Source organism: Protopterus annectens, chromosome 5.part0, assembly GCF_019279795.1.
Source record: "Protopterus annectens isolate FY-2018-M chromosome 5.part0, PAN1.0, whole genome shotgun sequence".
Classification (NCBI taxonomy): domain Eukaryota; kingdom Metazoa; phylum Chordata; order Ceratodontiformes; family Protopteridae; genus Protopterus; species Protopterus annectens.
The window spans coordinates 457,690,944-457,708,310 of NC_056735.1; the positions used below are offsets into that span (position 1 = coordinate 457,690,944).

At 40.6% G+C, this 17,367-nt stretch overlaps 1 protein-coding gene across 1 annotated transcript in view; it reads left to right on the forward strand.

Annotated features, from left to right (window-relative positions):
• The window catches only part of LOC122802678 (cytidine and dCMP deaminase domain-containing protein 1-like), a 1,178,769-nt gene that overhangs the window by 962,106 nt on the left and 199,296 nt on the right, over positions 1-17,367 (forward strand). The gene's annotated exons all lie outside the window — the stretch shown is intronic.

The window sequence follows — 17,367 nt, forward strand, 5'->3', positions numbered from 1 at the left end:
TTTTTACGTCCTTTCTACTTACAAAATAAAATATGTGATAAAGCCATTTCTTGTAATACAAGAGCAAGTCTTCATTATGACCCAGGTAGCCCATGGTTCATTTAGCAGCTGTTCTATTGAGGAGAAAGCTGCAGAGAAGCAGGAAATGAGAAGCTGATGTCAGGTTGATGAGAGATACAGTTTAAATACCCAGCACACTACAATTCACAGGTACTCAAGGCTATGAGCCTTGCAAAAATTGCATACATTCCATTCAGGTATCACAGGTGTATAGGACCATATTTTTACAGCAGTCCAGCATCAGGCACTGCTGACTGCCTGCTGGTCAACAGATGGAAGAGTTGTTAGGAACACAAAAAAAAAAAAAAATCACAGAATTATATATACATATCCATTAGTTCTATGAAGTTAGTTTCCAACATAGTGGAAGTGTAAGAGCTGTGGGTTCAGGCATATGTATGAGGAGGCATGCCTGGATGTGTTTGTGCAATTTTGCAGAGCCATTTAAGTCCAATTTCATCAATGCCCCATTTGATGGAACTACTCGTTTTGGCCCTAAGGGTAAAGAAAACACTGCCCAGGTGTGAGAAGGATGGGAAGACCTTGTCTGCAATGGGCATACATTTTTCAGCCCCCCCCCCCCCCCACCACCACCACCAAAGATCCTACTCCAGGAATCATCAGAATGGTTGGAAAATGTGGTTCAATGGATCTTGTTGCCCTTGTGGCAGAGGTGGCCCAGAATACAAGGCTTCCCAAAAATCTTTCTTTGACAAACCCTACCACCACTCCTGAATGGAGGCTCAACTGTCCACCTCTGGAGACAATTGGGGGATGGTTATTCCTGCACCAGAGAGCCTGGCTTAAACTTAACAAAAGCTACTTGGGTGCATAGGATTATATCCAGAGGTTACATAATACCATTTTCCCTACTACCACCAATTCCAAGAAAAATTCTCAATGTTCCACCTAGTCAGAGGGATCAAGCACCAATTCAGGTACAAAAGCTGCTAGAAAAAAAGATTCATCCAAGAGGTCTCACCAGAGTAGATAGTATCCAGAACTTACTCAAGGTTATTTTTAGTGCCAAAGAAAATAGGGGACTTGAGACTAATTTTAGATCTTACAAATCTAAACAAATCTATTCATCAAACCAAGTTCCAGATGGTTACAGAACAGTCCATTCTCTCTTTTTTGGGCAAGGATGACTGGATGTGCTAAATAGATCTTCAGGATGCCTACTATCACATAACAATGAACAGGTGATCCAAAATATTCCTAGGCTTCCAGCTGCGAGACAGTCACTACCAGTTCAGAGTACTGCCCTTTGGACTCACCACAGCCCCCAGAGTGTTCATCAGATGCATAGCAGTAGTAACAGCTTACTTCAGACTGCATGGATTTTGGGTGTTTCCCTATCTGGACAACAGGCTCATTACTGCTCTGACCAGGCATCATCTCATACATGCAAGGGATCAGGTTTTCCACACCTGTACTCTCCTAGGAATAACCATAAACTGAAGCAAATCACAACTTCAACCAACTCAGACATTATAATTTATTGGAGCACAATGCACAGTCTGCCATTGCTTCCCTTCCACCAGACTAAGTTCAAACAATAGTGTCACAGGTCAAGAAGGGTGTAAACAACACCTCAATTTCAGCCCGTGCAGTTCTCTGCACTCTAGGCCTCATGGCAGTGGCAATAACCTTATTTCCATTTGCAGCAGTTTACATCTGGATCCTTCAATGGATACTGGCTACTCAATGGTCAGTCCTTCAACAGTCAGTGTCCTACCTAATAAGAATTACCAAGACTTACAAAAGAGATCTGTATTAGCGGATCCAATCTGACCAACTGCTTCAGGTTCGTCCTTTCATCCCCCAACAGTCCAAGGCCATAGTGACCATGGATGCTTCCCAAATAGTGTGGGGGAGGCATTATCTGGGGAAGACAGTCCAGGGTACTTGGTCCCCCAAAGTGGCCAATTTGCACATAAATGTCCTAGAGATAAGAACAGTGCTCCTGGCATTGTGAGCATTTCAAGAGGTTCTTCCCTCTGGGACAATTGTGATTCAAACGGACAACATGTCAGTTGTCTGGTGCATCCACAAACAAGGGGGAACCAAATCTTACCCATTATGTCGAGAATCTCTCAGGGTCTGGTAGTGGGTAATCTCTTCTGACTCGTTTCTTTTAATGACACACATTTCAGGAAAATCCAACATGATTACAGACAAATTGAGCAGGTGCATTCTTCTTCCACATGAGTGGTTCCTCAACAAGAAAGTGGCTGACAAGATTTTTCCATCATTAGGGCTAGCCATGCTGCAATCTTTGTGTCTCCTAAAAACAACAACTGCACCTACCACTTTGCCTTAATTCCCACACAGGGGCAGTCACTGAGGGATATTCTACTTTACAATTGGCCCCACAGTCTCCTTTATGCCTTCCCACCAACTCCACTGATCCCAAAATTTATGCAGAAGGCTGCCAGGTCAAAGACCACAGTAATCCTCATTGCTCCTATTGGTCTCAACAAATTTGGTTTCACTTCCTCTGGCCTTACCTGATTCAACCATTGTGTAACCTAGATCCAACTCTGGACCTCCTGTCTCACCAAATGGGCATATCAAACCCAGATATACTAAACCTCAAGCTGACTGCTTGGTTTCTCCAGTTCCATTAGTAGCCAGAAATCTATGCTCTCATCACCTGTCCGATGTATAATTTTATCTTCCCATAAACCCTCGACAAGAAAAACATGTTCCGGTAAATGGAAAAGATTTGCCCTTTGGGCTGAGCAACACAATCTTGACCCCTTTTCAGCTCCTATCAATCACATTTTGGTTTTCCTTGCACACATATTTCAAAATGGTGCTTGTTCATCAACAGTTAAAGTATAATTAGCAGCAATTTCAAATTACCATACAGGTTTTAATGGCACATCCATAGCTTCCCATAAATTGAGCAAGGCCTTCTTAAAAGGGAACATTCTTCTAAGGCCTCTTTTTAAAGACCCTACTCCTCCATGTGATTTGAATTTGATGCCTCCATCTCTCACACAACCTTATTTTTGAATCAGCAGCTACATTTAATCTTAAATATCTTAGATGGAAGACAATTTTCTTGGTTGTCATTACTTCTGCAAGAATTTCTGATACCCAAGCATTATCTTCTAAACCTCCATACTTGATTTTCCACAAAGATAGAGTGACCTTATGCATCAGTCTGTCATTTCTTCCAAAGGTGGTGTAAGAATCCAATATCAGTAGAGATATCAACCTACCATTGCTTTTTCCCAAGTTTACCAACAAAGGAGAATATATTTTACATTTACTGGATGTTCATATACAATTGCGATTCTATTTGCATAGAACAGAAAGAATCAGGAAAGCTGACCAACTGTTTATTTCTTTCTCTGAACCAACATTGAGAAAAACAGTTTCCAAAGTTACCTTACCAAAGTGTTTGACAAATTGCATTTCCTTTGCCTATGCTAAATTGGGCACTTCTTTTACACATCCCTTGAAAGTGCACTCCACTAGATTCATGGCTACATCTGCAGTTTTTCAGTCAAGAATGTCCATGGATGATATCTGTACAGCAGCAACTTGGGCTACTCCCCATACCTTTGCCATTCATTTCATGTTGGATCTGGTCTCCAGAAGTGGGGCATCATTTGGTTCTATGATGCTCAGGAATATCCTTCTTTGAGTGCACCATGGACACAGATAACTAGAGATGCTGTTCCTCTTGTTGAGAATAGAATGAAGACTGACAGCATCAGATAAAGAAGTTATGTACTTACCATAACAGTCCTTTTGTGTTGTCGATCTTCATTCTTCCTCAACTCCCCTCCCACCAATCCTCATCCTATGGCTTCTGGAGGAGCGAGTATGTACAATGTCTCTATATACTTATTTATATATATAACCTCTGGATATGGCTTTTCCATAACTCTCTTAATCTTCCTACACTTATGTAGCAGAAAACAAGATCTGAGGTAATTTAAATGCATTGTGGGTAAGGGAGAAGCTCGAGAGATTTGGTGGCTCTGACCTTTAGTAATGGCTGAGATGGATCTGACGGATCAGATCCAAACGCACTTGTTGAAGAATGAAGGTTGACAACACAGACAGAACCTTATGGTAAGTACATAACTTCTTTTTATTAAACTCTGTGACCTGAACACTTTCACATTTGGACTGGTTACCTCAAATCATAAGCTGAAGGAAAGGGAAAGAGATTTGCCTTCAGGGAGATGCTAATTTGGCAATGATACTACCCATGCAGGCAATATTATACATATATCTTGCCCCAAAATGCACCACCTTCTCCCTTGCATATATTTGTTCGTAGATCAGAGTGTTTCAAACAGCTTTATTACTTTTGTGATTTATGAATAGATAAGGTGCCTGATTCCAAAAGACTAGCTGTCAGTGTAAGTGACCACTTACACTGAGAGCAAGCTGAGAGCAGGTTCTTAGAATACGGCCATCAGAGAACACTTTTTATAGATCAGTCTCACACCAAGCTAAGTCACTTACTCTGAGAGCAACTTTTCTGGAATCAGGTTAGACATATGCTAAGAGCAACTCTTTTGCAATTTTACCCAACGAATAAGTAATACCATTATCAGTGTTCTTGAATATACATCATGTAGTTGGGTATCCTGTTATCTTCTGTACAGATTAAAAGTAAATGCTAATTGTTCTGTCCACATGCATTCCATACTTACCTTATTATTTGGGCATTTACACATATTAACTGCAATTAAGTCACTGTATTCATTTGAGGAAATGGCAAAACTATAACCACCACAAAAAACTTTCCGTCAGGCATAATTTGGCAGAGAACTGGAAATTGTGGATCCAGAAAATTCAGTTGATGAGTCATGTCTTCAGAACAAGAACTGGTCCACTGAAACTATAAATGAGGAGTACAGCTCACCAATTGTACTACAACCTGAATGCTTATAGTAAAGCTATGGGGAGAAAAATATTCTGAAATTTTTTAAATAAGAGATGTTCTAGAATAGCTATATTTTGTAGAAATACAGTAAAGATATTAGATGTAACTTTAAGCAAAAATGGGAAGGTTAACCATTGTAGATTTAACATGGAAAGAACAAGCATACAGAATTATAATATTATATGCTTATACTAAATGTAAACAAAGGGAAACCTTATTTCATCGGATTTTAGACTATGTGGTGATAAATATGAATATTATAATAATAGGAGACTTTAAATGTGATTTAAAAGGCAAGCCTAAAAAGAAAGGAAATGATGTAAGAAAAATGTTAGATGTTATGAAATGTAAAAACTTTGGGACAAAAATAAATTCCCATCCGTTCTTCTCCCTCCACTACCACTGATCACTTGCACCCTTTTTAGCTTCTGGTGATCAGCAGCTAAGTAAAACTCTTCTCTAAAAGTACCCGAGTCTGTTCCCCCTTCTGCGCTCAAATCCAAACTGCAACCTGCTGTAAGACTCCACATACTACCCGCAACCTTTTCCTACATTCCTGCTTTTAAAACACTTATACCTGCATCTGCTCCCACCCCTTCTGCGCTCAGGTGATAGGTATCATAGGTCTGCATTTTCAGTCTGGCTTACTGTTCACTGTACATTTTATTGCTGATATTCCACACAGTGACTCCAAATGATCTATTTTACTTGCTACCTTTGCTGTATCCACAATTCTTGGCAACTGAACATGGCATACATTTGTTTTAATTATGTGCCTTGAAATAATACCATATGACTGCTGTCACAAAATTTAATCAAGTCACTAGCATTTATGTTCAACCTTTTGGCTAATTTTCAACAACATTGCTATGTTCATGCTTACTGAACAGCTGAGTCCATATTGAAAAAGCATTTGCTTAAACATCTAGTTCAATATAACATTTTTCTCAATTATCTGACCTTAAAAATGCTACTGGCATGTTGCACCAAGTTTTTGATTTAGGGATATTACTGATTGTATTGTGGCTTCATAAGATTCTGTTCAATGTCAGACATGTATTGTCTTTTCTAGTATTAAAGTGTATACTACAGTTGGAAATTTGCTAACTTTAAATGTCTCTTATCTCCAAGCCATGGTGGTGCAGCGGTAGCATCGCCTCACAGCAAGGGGTTCTCCCGTTCGATTCTCGGCTGGAGCGCCTTCTGTGTGGAGGCTGCATGTCCTCCCCATGGTCGAGTGGCATTTGCAAGACATGCATGAATGGGTGTTCCTTTGTTGAAGGTTGGGCGTCGGGCTGGCACCGTAAAAATCGACTGCCAATCATTAGCGGACCAGAGTTCCACTGTGGCGACCCCTAACTGGGAAAAGTCAAAAGAAAAACAACAACAAAATGTCTCTTATCTCCACACAAGAAACCCTAACCCTGGATTTGTTGCCATTACTTCTTTTCTTAGGTACCTGCATCTGCTCCCCCCTCTGCTCTCGCATCCAAACCAGAACCTGCTGCAAGACTTCACATACTACCTGCAACCTTCTCCTACATTTCTACTTTTAAAACACTTGTATGTCCTGCTTTATTCTTATTTTTTTAACTAAAAAGATTATCCTTCTGTTTTAATTGAAGTGTTCTGCACAGGTGGCTGCACATCACCAGAATGCCCCCCCACACACGCACACGCACACACACACACACACACACACACACACACACACACACACACACACACACACACACACACACACACACACACACATACACACACACTCTCTCTCAACTCTTTCATCTTCTCCAGAAATTGTATAAAATACATCTCTTTTTGCACAGGAATCTTAAAGTTTCTGTCACAGCCATGGAACCCATTCTAGTAAACATTAAAACTTTTTGCACAACTCTACACAGCCCAGCTATATAGAGCATATAACCTGGAAGATCCCCACTGCCAACACTTACCTTTGCTTGCATACCTTCCTAAACAGATTGTTTTTCTTCCCATTGCCCCCACAGCTCCATCTCAGGTCTAACCCTCTCCATTTGCCCTCACTATGCTTGGGCTCGGTCCACTCCCTTACCATACCCCCATTCCTACCCACCCCTAAATACTCTAAATTTATACTCTAACTTCACTGTAAAGGTCCTCTCCCTTACTCCACTTATCCAGTAATTTTACATCCCTCGCACTGATCACTAATCCCTCCCCTACTTTGCTCTCATAGGTTCATAGGTTCATACTAGGCTATCTGCCCTAGGGCATTTATAAGCCTAGCCAGAGTGTGTTTGGCTTTCGCCACCCATTTTAAATTAATTTTGCTATGCCTTTTTTGAGGTTAGTATGCTGTGCCTCTGTCTAACAGTGACACAGAAGTGATAGCCGAGGTAAACCTACGATCTCCCATCCACTCATCAAGATTCCTCTTGAAGAGAGTCAATGTGGGACTCTGCCTAACCTGGACTTGGATTTTATTCCAGAGTGAAGGGAGCCTCTGGGTTATGAATCTGTCCCTCCAGCATGTCCTATTTATTTCAATGCTGAGGTTCAAGTCTCTCGAGCGCGTAGCTCAATGGGATTTGGATTTTCTGAGGTGCAGCATGTCCATTAATTCTGGGTTGGACATGGCTTTATACGTCAGGCACAGATCGCCTCTGAGCAGGTGGTATGCCACTGAGTAGAGCTGGAGTTTCTTTAACCAGGCAGCATATGGCATCTGTTTGAGCCCTTTGATCCTCTTGGTGAGGTACTTTTGGGGTCTTTCCAGTTGCTGTAGGTGTCTGATAAGGTACATCCCAAAAGGGGCATTGTACTCAATTATGGGCCTGATGAGGGATGAGTAAAGAGGCACGATGACCTCCCCTGATCTAGATGTGAATCCCTTCATGATAAGGTGGGCTATATAAAATGTTTTTCTAACCACTTTGGCCACGTGGTTGGCAAATGAGAGATTGCTATCAACTTGGGTCCCCAGGTCCCTAATGACTTCTTCTGTACTTAATGGATTACCACCTATGTGGTAATTTGTGGGCACTTTGTTTTTGCCAAAGGGGATGACTATACACTTTTTGGCATTTAGCTTGAGGCCATGGCTCTGGCACCAGTTGTCTGTTTCTATGAGGCCCTTTTGGAGGATGCTTGTGTCAGCTGGAGAGTTGATTATGGCACCCAGTTTGCAGTCATCTGCAAACTTGGTCAGCCACAGTCCTTCCGTGTTGGCCTGTACCGCCGAGAAATATATACCGAACAAGAGAGGTCCCAGGACTGAGCCTTGTGGGACGCCACTTGTAACTGGTTTGGAGTCTGACATGGCTCCAGCAATTCTAACCATGTGGGTTCTGTCCTTGAGCCAGTTTGCAACCCATCTAGTGACATAGGGGTTTATATTTAAGCTGGTGAGCTTATCTATAATGCCCGAATGGGGTATTGTATCGAAGGCTTTTGCGAGGTCCAGGTATGCTGTGTGGACCACCTTCCCCTCGTCAATGGCCTTGGTGACTGTTTCAAAGAAATTGACCAGGTTTAAGAGGCAGGATCTGCCCTTAACAAAGCCAAACTGGGTAGGATCCAGTGTCTGTAGGTCCCCAATATCTTTATTTATGAGGTCCATGATGATCCTTTCCATAGCTTTGCAGACCAAGCTAGTCAGGCTTATGGGGCGATAGTTTCCAGGATCCATTGAGGCACCACCTTTGTGGAGAGGGACCACTGTTGCTGTATGCCACTCTTTGGGTACATATCCTGTAGTAAGTCTAAGATTGAACAGTAGTTTTATGTTTGGGTTTAGCTCTTCTTGGAGTTCATGTAGGACGCAGCCCGGGACACCATCTGGTCCCATTGATGCTGTGTTTTTTGCTTTGGAGAGGGCGACTCTTACCTGAGCATCTGAGATGTCAGGGGGGCAGCACTCTGTTGGGATAGATATTTGCCCTTTTGGTGGGGAGGGGGGGGGAGAAGTTTACACTGAACCTGCCAGCTAGGATGTTGGCAATGTCTGTGGGCTCGGTGTATTTTTTTGTCATTTTGGACTAATTCTGAGCATATCTGGGAATTCCCACCCAGGTTCCTAAGATAAATAAAGAAAGCCTTGTGATTATCCTTAGTGTCCTGTGCAATTTTACTCTTGAAGCTGGCCTTAGATGATTTTATGAGTGCCCGTAGTTTTTTGCTAATACTGATCAGAGATGCCTTCCCTTTTTGGGATTTTGCTCTATCATGTAGTAGCTTCCTCCTTCTATTGTATAGTTTGTTTATGGCTGGGGTCCACCAGACAGGACGTCTGCCTTTGGAAGATTGGGTCTTGGTTTTATTTGGGATTGCATGATCCATGCATTCCTGAAGGTGTGCATAGAATGCGTTTATAAAGGATTCTGCGGTCTGGGCTGTATTTTCCACAGGCCCAGGGGCTTTGAAGGATTTTGCCTCAGTTTTGAGGCGTGTGAAATTTGCTTTAGAGAAGTTTTTCACTGTGGTTTTCTGGGCAGGGGTTGAGGTCAGGATGTGAATATCCAGTGAGATTAGTTTATGGTCTGATCTTACCAGTGAGGGATACACTTCTGGTCTGCAGCATAGTGTCCTCATGTTGGTGATGATCAGGTCCAGTATGTTTTCCCCTCTTGTGGGAGTGGTAACAAGTTGTTCCATAGCATTTGAGTTTATAAATTCTAGGAACCTTTGGGCTAGGGTGTTGGAGCTAGAGTAATGCTCCCAGTCTATGTTTGGGTAGTTGAAGTCATCCAATATAATGGTGTTTGGACAGACCTTCATATTTTCCAGTATTCTCAGGAAGGCCGAGTGGGGTTCCTGTGTTTGGGAGGGTGGTCTGTAGCAGGCTATAAACTGGAAGGCAGTTTTACCCACAGTTAGTTGCACATGGATAGTCTTTGATGCTTCGTGCTGTGCCACCAACCTGGAGGTGTGGGTATCTTTGACAAATATTGATACTCCCCCTCCTTTTGTGGTTCGGTCCAGGTTTTGGGGCCAAAAAGCATGGTATGAGGTATAACCTGGTAGTGCTGGGGTGCTCTCGGGAGCCTTGAACCAGGTTTCTGTTACTGCACAGATATCGATGTTCTCCATGCTAAGGAGAGTTTCGAGTGCGTGCATCTTGAGGTTTAGACCTCTGGCGTTGAGTAGTATTACTCTTAGTTTCTTATCCCTTGTGATACCTATGGAGGTGGGTTTGCCCTTTGAGCCTTGCCTAAAAAAGGCACTATGGGGGTAGCAAGAGCCTTTGCCAATATCCGAAAGCCCAGGGGTGACAGGTGCAAGTCATCCCTAGCGAAGCATCGTGGCTTGTCGAGCATGTCATCCCAGGCTGACAGGCATTGGATCCACTTTGAATGACACCAACACTTAAGCCAATTGTTGAAATTGATCATCTTGTCTTCATATTGTGGCATAATTTTTGGTGAGGGTAAGATGCTACTCAAGGTCAGGGTCATACCGGCCTGGGCTACATGCTCAGAGAGCTCCTCTATGTCTCTTTTCATGTAGTCCAAGGAGGTACGTCTCAGGTCATTCACACCAGCATGGACAATAACTGAGTCATATTTGTACTTGCCTTGGAGTGACCTGAGAGCTTGTGTTATGGGGCGGATCCTAGCGCACGACAGGCAGCTCACCATGACCTTCTCCTTGTTCAGCCTGGTGAGCAGGACGTCAGTGTGCCTGACAATAGAGTTACCTATTAGAAGTGTATCGGGTGTGTTGTTTAGCCTTAAGGGCTGTGACTGTTCTGCACACTGGCTTTGTGAGCTATGTGTTGCACGTGTTTTGTTTTGGGGTAGCGGTTGCTTGGGTGTCTGCTTTGGAGGTCTGTGCTGCTTAGGCAGATTTTTATTTAGAGCCTCCGAGTATGTTTTTGTGTGTTTATGTGTTTGGTTTGTTGTCATGGTAGGTCTATGTGAGACTGGAATTGTAGTGAGTGTGTTTTCCTTCTCCTCATGACTGGTTACGCCAGTACTGAGTTGAGAGCGCTTAGCCTCCAGTTTGGCTATATGGTTGCATATTTCACATGTGTTGGAATTTGTTGGGAGGAGGAGAGGGTTGTCTGTGTACATGAGGCAGTTGTAACATTGCCTCAAGATTCCCAGATTCACCAGCTGGACCCGAGAGGAGATTGACAACTGACCTTTGGACATGCTAGAATAGTATTGGGAATTCCTTTATAATTGAAAAAAAGGGCCAATGGGGAACAAGGTACTCAAGGGGTGTCTGTGAGGGTGTAGCACTTTTAATTTTTTAGAGCTGACTTGTATAATTGCTTTAGTGAGCAAGTGCCAGGTAACTTAAATGCAATGTGTTACAGGTAACTTAAATGCAAAAATGACAAACTAACTTTCTTTCAAGTGAAACAAGGAAATAAGTACAGTAAGCAATGCAGATATCACTAGGGATCCACATAAGTGCTAAAAGGCCACGTTTTAGGTGGAATTAGCGTTTCAGGGAAATAAACAAACAACAAGCATACAAACAAAGCTAGATTCAGCAGGCCTGGATCTAGTCTATGCTACAGCAAACAAGGTGTACCAATTTCAGTAAGAAACAGTTAGAATATGCAGGCACTATAAGCCTTTAACCAGAAATTCCATGCTCAGAAGGGCAGAGTCCAGTCTCTCCATTCCCTACCTCACATTCCACCCACTTCCTCTTACCTGTGTAGCACAAATTAATTTCCCTCTCACCACCTGTGCTCAGCCCTGATTTTCATCACTTACTGTTTCTTTTTACAACCTCTTACCTATTTTTATTCCTTATACATTCTTAACTTTTTTGCAAACTCTCTCTACAATCAATAACTCCACTCTCCTCATCTCAATAATGCACCCACATAAAATAACTGCATGCTAGTGTATTTCCTCATAACTCCCTTTCTGTTCCTCCTCTCTGGATTATCATATCACACTAACCTACTGTACCCACCAGTATCACTCAATCTTACCCAAGGAACATCCTCCTTGAATATAAATCTGCACATCCCAATCTCCCCCTCTCTGTACAACACTTCCTATATTCAGTTTCACAAATTAAAACTTTTCAATCTTTCTCTCTCTTCCCCTAAACATAAGTTCAAACCCACTTCCCTCTACTTTTATTTCTCTAAACCTAATTTACTTCTCTTAACACTTCTACTAGATGGGGACATCCACCCCACTCCTGCTCCAGTCACTTCCTCCAACTCTACCAGCTCCACCTCACCAACTGGGCACTAACTCCCACCTTTCAAGGTAAACACCTATCTACACCATTAACCTACAAAGTCTCCCAAATAAAATAATGATTACTTTTTGGATTGCCCATCACTCTGCTCACATTTTAACTCTCTCAGAAACCTGGCTCAAACCTCATATCACAAACTCAGACATTTTACCCCTGGCTATAACATTTTTCAGCAAGACAGACTTTCCAAAAAAGGGGGAGGTGTTGCTATCTTGTACTCTGAACAGCTTAACTTCTCCCCCTCTCCCTAACCCTTCCTGACTTCTTCCCTGCTGAACTTATCTTTCTCAACTGTCACCTTAACCCACACAAAAAAAATTGCCAGAGCACCTATCTACTTACCTACTGGTAGCAATATTCCAATTCTTGAATCAGTTTTATCCTGGATCTCCCAATATCTACCTTATGAGACAGTCATACTATGTGACATTAATATTTATTGGAATAAACTCTCCCCCACTCCCCTAGCCTACTTCCACCCATATCAATAAAAACTCCAACTCCATTCTTGATTGGATCTTACCTTCTAACCCTAATCAGTACCATAATCCTACCACCTTACCAGACTTTTTAAGTGATCACCTCCCTATCTCAATACTAAGATCACCTTCTCAAACCGCAAAAATCCACCTTTATATAAACTGCTGCAACATGTCCAGCTTCAACACAGAAACTTTCAACAACCAACTCTCCCTTGCAAAAAAACAGAGCAAATGGGGAAGTATAATCCTGGCTACCATCTAGTTTGAAAGTGAGGAAGGGATCAGAGTAATATGAGAAGTATTAGCCTATCTGCTATCTAGACTGATAGTGAATAAAGGAAAAGAGTAGTAAACACAGTAGCCTGTCTTTCACCTAGGCTTTAAGTAAGGAAAGGAAAGGAGCTGTGAGGGAGGTATCAACTTACCTGCAACCTACTTCTAAAGTGGGGGTTTTGAGGGTATAAAGGGAGATGTTCATTTAAATGAGGAAGAGAATAATTAGAGATGTAAGTTTTAACTGATTAATATTTATTTTCCAACCAAAAAAGGCAGAACAGAGGAAGACGTATTACCCTATCTTATCTGCCACATAAGGAAATGAAGGAAAGCAACATATGAATTATCAGCGTATAGATCACCTGTGCTGAAAGTAAGGATTAGAGAGGGATTAAATAAAATGTCACTGCAACTAAAGAAGGATATATTTCAAACTGATAAACTTACTGAAACAGGTACGTTACTTTCTGTTACACAGAAATAGAATGTCATATTTTTCAGTTTATTTACAGAGGTGAGAAGAGAGAAAAGTCTAGATATTAATGAAGGAGGAATGTAGTATATTATGGGAATGGATATTAAGAAGGTTGGTTAGGTCAGGGAATTAAGTTACTAGGTTAGAAGAGGTCATCTATTACTTTATACTGGTGGTGGGAATGGCTTAAGTGTAAAGGAAATGATACATGTGTGGAAATGTAGGCAGGATGAAGAACAAAGAAAAGCCACACATACTGCAGATGAGTGAAGTGAGGAGTCACCTCCTTGTGTTTCTACAAAACTCAATCTGAGAAAAGGGCTGGAGGAATCCAGCTATCCTAACTAAATTTGCTTATGTAATTTATAATTTGCGATTTAAGCTAACTTTATCTAGATAGCACATCAGCCTAATGTTTTCGTCTTCCTGTAGACCACCTATAGCCACTTAGCAATCTTACCCAAGGAATAAGTAATGCCATTACCAGCGTTCCTGAATATACATCATGTAGTTGGGTATCCTGTTATCTTCTGTACAGATTAAAAGTAAATGCTAATTGTTCTGTCCGCATGCATTCCATGCTTACCTTATTATTTGGGCATTTACACATATTAACTGCAATTAAGTCACTGTATTCATTTGAGGAAATGGCAAAACTATAACCACCACAAAAAACATTCCGTCAGGCATAATTTGGCAGAGAACTGGAAATTGTGGATCCAGAAAATTCAGTTGATGAGTCATATCTTCAGAACAAGAACTGGTCCACTGAAACTATAAATGAGGAGTGCAGCTCACCAATTGTACTACAACCTGAATGCCTATAGTGAAGCTATGGGGAGGAAAATATTCTGAAATTTTTGAAATAAGAGATGTTCTAGAATAGCTGTATTTTGTAGAAATACAGTAAAGATATTAGATGTAACTTTAAGCAACAATGGGAAGGTTAACCATTGTAGATTTAACATGGAAAGAACAAGCATACAGAATTATAATATTATATGCTTATACTAAATGTAAAGGAAGGGAACCCTTATTTCATCGGATTTTAGACTATGTGTTGATAAATATGAATATTATAATAATAGGAGACTTTAAATGTGATTTAAAAGGCAAGCCTAAAAAGAAAGGAAATGATGTAAGGAAAATGTTAGATGTTATGAAATGTAAAAACTTTGGGACAAAAATAAATTCCCATCCGTTCTTCTCCCTCCACTACCACTGATCACTTGCACCCTCTTTAGCTTCTGGTGATCAGCAGCTAAGTAAAACTTAAACAATACCATCCACCACTATTTGCCTACTGTGTGACTCTGAGCAAGTGACTTAACTGGTGTTTCCAGATAACAATAGAAAAAGGATACCTGCATCCAGTGAGCTTACCCTGTCAACAAATATGTAAAAATAATAAAAAAAGATGTGAAGAATGTTGTAAAAATGTACTTGTTTGCTATAGGCAGTAGTGCAACTGCAATTATGAAGTCCATGAATAAATCATACTCTCATTTTCTTCCTAAGAATAGATCATAGTCGATGCTTCCTGAATTATAGAGCCTTAATCTTTGGCATATATGGCTGTGCCTATATGACTGGCTTATGAAGGCCTTACATCCAGTTTTGCTCACACTAGATGACCTGTAGAAACTCAGACTGTGTTATGATGGGTGTAACAAGCAGAATACAAAAGTGAATATGCATTGATTCAACTTCTTTCTTGAGTATCATAGATTTTCACCAATCAAGTCACATACATTAAAAATGGTATTGGCTGTGAATGTAGTAGCCATTTCTAGGTGGTAGATCTTATTCCATTTTTTCTGGGTCTACCACTGGTTCATAGAATTCATAGAAATCAAAGCAGTTTCAAGACAATTTTGTCTGGTAACCGTTATCTGTTTGCCAATATCCACCCTTAGGCTGTAGCCCCTTTTTCAAGGAGTACTAGGCCAATTAGTTTCAAGGCGAATTTGAGAGTAAGCATACTGTCATCCAGGTTTTATCTGAAGAATGATAGTGCACTCTTTAACCTGCAGTAAAGCTTATTCAAGAGATGCATCCAAAGAGGCATTGCATCATGGCCCTGTCTTTCCATCATGTTCTCTTTATCTGCTGGTCAACATTTAGGTACCTGGTTCAGGTATCTGCTAATCAATTATTCTTTTGAATACATAGGAGATGAAGGGCAACAGGGTCTATAATGTTATGGAAGGTAAGGTGCAGATTGCCTGTCAGAGTCTATAAGACACTGATTAAATGATCAGAGCTTCTAACTTATAATGGAAGCTCTGAGTCTTCAAGCTGTTCTTATTTTGGAATGTCTAGGTCTTCTCTAAATATTTTATATGTTGAGTGAGGTGCATCCCAAAAAGGCATTGTACTCTATAATTCATATTATCAGTAATGAATATAAAGGAATGATAACATCTTTAGAACTGGATGATATACCCTTGCTATTGGTTATATTAATTTTTGGACTACAGCTGCCACACAATGATCTAAGAAAAGTGGACTTTCAACCTGAGTATGCAGGACCCTGACTATATTTACATTAAGATGTAGAGTTGAGGGTCAGAGTTGTTTGCCAAAATAAATCAAACTACACTTTTTTTACATTTAATTAGAGCCAGTTTTCAATAACTATGGTAACATCTTTCTGAGTGGTACAGGTGTCAGAAGGGATCTTGACTACAGCAGCTAGTCTAAAATCATCTTCAGACTTAGTTAACCTGAGATCCTGGTTATCAGTTTCAAGATTAGAGAAATGAATATCAAAAAAAAAAAAAAAGAAAGAAAAAACATGTCCCATTGCAGAAATGTGGGGTATTCCAGTGGTTATCTTTATACTATCAGATAAGATACCTGTCATATGAACTAAATGGGTTCTACCTTTTAAACAGTTTTCTATCCAACTTACCACTTACAGATCTGTATTTAAAGCAAATAACTTACTCATGATACCTGCATGGGGTATGGTATCAAACATACCTCTCAACTGTCCAATTTTTGCAGAATGCCCAGATTTTTGCCTCATATTTTTGCTTTGCTCCTCATAAAAGATGTGGTTTTCTGGAAAATGACTCTTGATTGAAGCCACTAAATAATGGAATACATTTGACTTTCAAACTTCTTATCTTTCAGAAAATACATGCTAACTCAAATTGTGTAATTTTAGCAACTTTCTAAGTCTAGAAGAGCAATAATTAAAATCTGTCCCTATTTCTGAGCCTTTGTCCCCCTATTACTTTAGGTTTTATCCAAATTTCTTGCACTAAGAGGTTGAGTGGTATGGTATCAAAATGCTTTGGCTAGTTCAAGATACAGCTCATGAACAGCAAGGTATTAATAGTCAGAATTTCCTTTTGATAAAGCCATACTGTTGACTGTCTAGCCTAATGAGGTTTTTGATATCATAATTGATGATCTCAGTTATGATATGCTCCATAGCTTTGCAGGTCAGGCTTATAAGGCTGATGGGTCTAACATTAACAGGGGGTTGTGATAGACCTTATAGAGTGGCATCACTAGTGTATTGCACCATAATTCCTTGACTAAGTGTACAGATGTTTGGAGAGGGCATGTTTGACTCTCTCAGCTTTCAGGTATGTTGTCAAGTCCCATGGATTAAGTGTTTAGTTAGTTAGTTAGTTTGGCCCTTAACAACACTTTCAGATTAAAATAGGAGGTATGAGGGATTTTGGGATATGTGGAGTTTGGAGAGGTGAATAAGAGGTGAAGCTTGAGCTAAAGTTTTTGCTAGTATATTGGTAATGTCTGTTGGGTCAGAGTTGTTGGTCCCATTTAAGATATGTTCTGAGCATTGTTGGGTGGTGTTTCTTATTTTCCTAACATAGCTAAATAAGAACATGTAGTAGTCCTTAGCTTCACAAGTTAATTTAAGGTAATACATGGAATGCTTTCATGGGGTGCTTTACTAGTCCTAACAGCAATTT